The 5,560-nt window shown below is 38.3% G+C and overlaps 1 pseudogene across 1 annotated transcript; it reads right to left on the bottom strand.

Annotated features, from left to right (window-relative positions):
* Window positions 1-1,958: 1,958 nt before the first annotated feature.
* Window positions 1,959-5,135, bottom strand: LOC148919394 (kinesin-like protein KIN-10A; annotated as a pseudogene). The gene is made up of 5 exons (XR_016124247.1): window positions 4,524-5,135; window positions 4,324-4,431; window positions 4,115-4,225; window positions 2,696-4,021; window positions 1,959-2,513 (listed from the first exon to the last, which is right to left on the bottom strand). The product of XR_016124247.1 is annotated as a kinesin-like protein KIN-10A (transcript).
* Between the last annotated feature and the right edge of the window lie 425 nt (window positions 5,136-5,560).

Raw genomic sequence — 5,560 nt, 5'->3', positions numbered from 1 at the left:
CCCTAACGCGTTCCCTGCCAAGAAAGAAATAAAGAACAAATTTCATTCAAAATATTAGGTAGCTTGATTGATTTATTTACTTATGAACAATTTAGCCAATCACGTTCTGCAGTTATGGAGCAGTTGATGCAAATGAGATAATGGTTGATGCAAAAAGAGATGATTCCTCTTGCCCAGACCAGATTACACTCTTATTAACTCATTGCTATTCCGAGTGAGGTGCATGATCCCAAGTGAACGGGAACAGGAAGGTCAACGAGCCATGCATACGGGAGGAGGGCTCTTTTGTCTGTCTTTCGTTTTGGCTGCAACTGGAAGGTGTTCCTTCTTCGAGGTATAGGCTGGCCGCAAGATGTCCAAATTTTCCTTCTCAAACCCAAGCTGTCTCCTCTCTCTCGCTCAGACATAACCCGCGACCTATCTTCTTCTTCAATACTCATCTCTCTCTCTCTCTCACATAGCATCATCATCATCTCATTTTTCTGAGTCAGACCCGCCCATACACACCCAGACACGCCCAGGCTGCCTAGGCGGGCGCCCAGCGCCTAGGTGCCATCTAGGCTGATTTTTGGAACACTGACTGGTTAAATGAGCAGGCAGTCTGAAACAAAATGCCTTGATAATAATGTTGAAGCCGTAGCTTATCATGTGAATCTAAAATCATCAAAACAGGAGAAATAAAATAGCCACCATGAAAACCCTCTGGGCGGCCGCCTAGGCCAATTTTTCAAACACTGGCTGGTTAAATGAGCAGGCACTCTGAAACAAAATGCCTTGATAACAATGTTGAAGCCATAGCTTAACATGTGAATCTAAAATCATCAAAACACGAGAAATAAAAGAGCCACCATAAAAACCCACTGGGCAGCCGCCTAGGCGGTCCCCTAGCGCCTAGGCGCCGCTAGGCCGATTTTTCAAACCCTGGTTGGTTAAATGAGCAGGCACTCTGAAACAAAATGGCTTGATAACAATGTTGAAGCCGTAGCTTAACACGTTTGGTCAGCAGTGTCCTTCCGCCTAGGCCGATTTTCCGAACACTACCTGAATTACATCAATGCTTTAACAGTTTATTAGCCATACCTAATTATGCTGTGTTTCTGAGACAACAAGGTGGTCAGTGGCAGAAAGACTACCCTCTTTAGCCAACCTGGGAGACTTTTGAAGCTTCTCTCTTTTACAGCGGCGCCATGCTGTTCGCAAAACACAAGCTGCCCTTGGTTCCCATTGCTGCAAACCAAAGCTGTTACTGGTGGATCTATTAAGGCGCAAGGAGGTGCAGCTGCACCTCCCCTCGCCGGAAAATCTCTTGCAGCTGCAACTGAGGCTGCCTGAGGCGCAGTACTTGTGAAGAAGATGAGCACTGCGCCCTGGTTTTCTTTCTGATAATACCAACATGAAACGACGCCATTTTGAATTTGGGGAATGAAATCCTTTTAATGAAACGGTCTGTTTTGTGATTGTATCAAAATTTATATATGGCAATGGCATTACTTTCTTCAGTTGATATTGCCTGATTAGTTTTTTCACTTTTTTTTTTGGCCAACTTCTTTAGTTTAATAATATGTTATTAAGTAATATCTTAGCCATTTTTTAATTACTTTGATTAGTAATATCATAGACCTATGCCGGCCAACATTCATCAGGAGAAGTCTCATCCGGCAAATGTTTGCCAGCATAGGTCTCTGCCAACAAAATCATTCGTTGGGATAGGTTTTTTTATTTTATTTGAAATTATTTTCTTTACCTCTTTTTTTGCCAACTATTTTTGTTTAATATATGTAATTAAGTAAGATCTTAGCCTTTTTTTAATTACTTTAATTAATAATTATATATTAATAATTATTATTTAGTTAATATTTCAATATTTTATTGATTTCATAAATTACTTTTAAATATTCGAATATATTTAAGGGAAAATATGGCACTATAAATCCATATTTTTATTGTTGGTGATATAATTAAAGAGAATAGCCGCACGGCTATACAATAGAAATATTCTATTTTAAAGGCCTAGCCGCCTGGCTGTAGTATAAAGTGCGGCTCAAAAGTATAAAATTAGTTTCTTTACTTTTGTTTTATGGCAACCTGCTTTAATTTAATTTAGTAATTAAGTAAAATGTTAGTCTTTTTTAATTACTTTAATTAGTTATTACATTTTAATTATTGTTTCTTTAGTGAATATTTAAATATTTTACTGATTTAATAAATTACTTAATAAATAGTAATTAATTATTTAAAAGTATAAAATTAGTTTCTTTACTTTTGTTTTTTTGGCAACCTTCTTTAATTTAATTTATGTTATTAAGCAAAATTTTAATTACTTTAATTAGTGGTAGTCTATTTTCCAGTGATTTCAATGGGAGAGGAATAAAAGGGAGCTGAGTTGGGCTTTGCATTCCCTTCAGTGGTCTCAAGCTAGCAAGGTAGCCATTTGATTTATTGTTGCATAGAGGAAGCTTAGTGGCCTGAATTGTTGCTTCCTTCTCCTTTGGTACTGAAGCTCCAGTGGGGTCCTGCATACATACACAATAGAAGTTTGAATCAAGTGTTTTTTAATCACAGAGATGCACTATATTTCTTGATTTATAAGAACTTTTTGGTCAATAAAAACAACCATGTTAGCATGATTGTCTTAATAAAGTTTTCCATTTTTTAAGAAGAGATCAACAAGCTAGAGAATTTAGAAATGACATACCCCAAGCATGAGAAAAGTGAATGCTTGATTGTCTGCACCAAGATAAATTGCAATCAACTTTCGCAGGTCAGCAAGGCTTGCATCTTTTACAACCTTAAGTGTTGTAATGAACTTCCCTGGATTCTCTTTTGAAGCCTCCCATTTCACATACACTTCAGTATCTGCATCAGTGAAGGGTTGTAGTTCTCCTTGGAAGCCAATGCCATCTCAGCACATACTCGACTTTTGTTTATCTCTTCTGTCAGTTTCTGCTCATTTTCTGATTTAACTGATGCAACAGTAGGTGCTGGAGTTGTCACATGTTGAGAGAGCTCTCTTTAGTTTCCACAGAGAGTAAATATGTTGCGGATCCTGACAAGCCTATAATCTGGTCCCCCCTTGCCATCTTCTTCCCCTGGATTTCTGCTTGGCCGATTCATAGTTGGTGTATGTTGATAATCCTTAGGTAAAGATGTCAGGGATCCCATATTATAATTACTCTGGAGGCTAGACCCATCAACCATGCACACTCTCTTTTCCTCTATAACTTCTTTCTCCACTACTTCAGATTCCATATTTTTCTTGAGTCCTTCCTCTTCTTCCATTTCTTCTTCCTAAAAAACAGTGCTTAGGCATACCCTATCAGCATATTTTGGTTCAAAAGAATCCATGTTTAGAGCATTTACAATACTGCTGTCAGATTGATAAGCAACCCCACCTACATATTTCACCTCAAGAGCAAAAGGTTCTTGATCACCCATGTCCAAATCCATTGACTTTACCATTCCTCCTGCATCATCACTGGCATAGCTCCCTAACAACCTTTTGGTTCCGTCATGGTCCTTTGTCCCACTCTCCTTACCATTTCCATCACCTGAGCGGCATAGCTCAAGCTCAATTTCCTCCAACCGCCGCCTCAGCATTTCAGCTTCCTGCTGCTGCTGCAATATCCTTTCTTCCATTCTCCTCCTCTCCAATTCAACAAACTCATTTGCCATACGCTGCCATTCCTCCAACTTCTTTTCCAACTCACGTTTCAGAGTCTGGGCCACTTCAGTCACCTTCAAGTTGATTTCTTCCTCCTTTTTCCCAGATCCCGCCCTTCCGTAAGCTCAAGTTTCTCTCTTTGAGCTTATTTTCCCTTTGCAGTTTAAGGAAGAATTCATCCATGGCAGCAATCCTTGATCCTAAAATAACAGCAGATGAATCTTCAGTCCCAATTTTATCCTTGATTAGCGTATGAGGACCACGGACAATACATTTTGCTTTTGCACCATATTCAAGGGTGGAGATTGTCTTGTGTATTTCCTCTGGGTCTGGGCTTGCACACAGTACTTCGAAAGAATCCTGCACAAAAAGAACATGAGAACTGTCATTCACATACAAGGTTCTGGCAGCATATAATCCCTAGTAACTGACATTAATGCGAATAGAAGTTACCTGTAGAAGCATGGTCAGTTTGCTGTCTCTGAAAGGCACATGAGAATCACCATTGGCAATGGATTCAACCACTCTTTTGAGAGCTATGTTTCCTTGGTTGATCTTTGCAGTCTGTGAATTCAATATAACCATAATTTAACATTTGTTACAATGACAATGAAAGTGCTGCATATAGTATCAGCATAAATTAAGCACCACCAAGGCATTACCTGCATTTTTGCCTCAAATCCAAGTTGGCCAGCTTGCTCAATATTTTCAGAGCCAGCCATGTCCACAAGCATCAAGCGTCCTCCTACTGTTGGGACATCGAGGATTATCTGTGCAGAAATAGAAAGCAATTTATATCCAACTAGTGACAAGAGACCTGGGGAAGAATTATCATATATTTGAAAGTCCAAGGGAATCCTACCATGCAATGGCTCCGAGAACTTATTTCATTGCAAAGAGTACTCTTAACAATCCTTCTCTTCTCCACTTTCTAAATCTCTTTGCAAATTTTCCCAGCCTCATTTCCAGAAATGTTGGTTGCGTTCTTTGCCTTCTTTCCCATCACTTCAAGCCTAACCTGCAGGTACAAGTATTAGTGCAGAAAAGAGCAGCAAAAAGAATATTCCCCTTTATGATTTATGAGACTAAACCACATCCCTCATTCAATATAACCTTTATCATCATCATCACAAGAGATGCTCCCTCAAAAATTGAGAGTCTTGAGATTTTTATAACGAGTTCTCTCTAACTTAAACCAACACAACCAACTCAACCAAATTTACACAGAGCCAACACAATCAACTCAACCAAATTTACAGGGGCCAACACAACCAAATCTACAAATTCAAACTTGCACAGAAAACCCATTTCCATATCCAAACTTACAGTTCTAAACACAAAAAATATTTGACAGAAAACTCATAAATACTTAAGAATTCAGTCAAAGAAAAGAGACCCAGTTAATGTAATCATCTTAGAATTGGAGCCATTCCCTCTAATTTTAGCCTACACAACCATATCCAAATATCCAGACTTGAACAGAAAATCGGCCGCCTAGGCGGTCTAGGCGGCTCCTTTAAATTTTTGTTTTAAAAAAAAAAAAACAGTATGACCATGGCTGTACTCCTTAAGTAATATATTTAAAGAGTAGAGCCGCTGTTTTTTTTTTTTCTCTTTTTTTCCTCCCCCCGATTTTCCTTTATCGTAAGAGTAATTTATAGCAATATTTATTACTATTAGGCCATTACCCGAGTTTCTCTTGTCCCTTTTTTATTTTTTGCTTATTACCCATATAAAGAATTTAGCATCTTGTCAGAGTAATGCTATTTAGACACACAATATTGACCACCTTAGCTCACCATTTATGTGGCAATGATGTGTTTTGTCATGTCAATTAATGAATGTTGCCATGTGTATTCTATTTTTCCTTTTCTTTTCAATAATTCTTAAAACAAAAAC

This window comes from Prunus mume, linkage group LG2 (genome assembly GCF_029339155.1).
Source record: "Prunus mume cultivar Tortuosa linkage group LG2, ASM2933915v1, whole genome shotgun sequence".
Taxonomy (NCBI): domain Eukaryota; kingdom Viridiplantae; phylum Streptophyta; class Magnoliopsida; order Rosales; family Rosaceae; genus Prunus; species Prunus mume.
The sequence above is the reverse complement of the archived record's forward strand: the minus strand, read 5'-3'. Positions and strand labels throughout refer to the sequence as shown.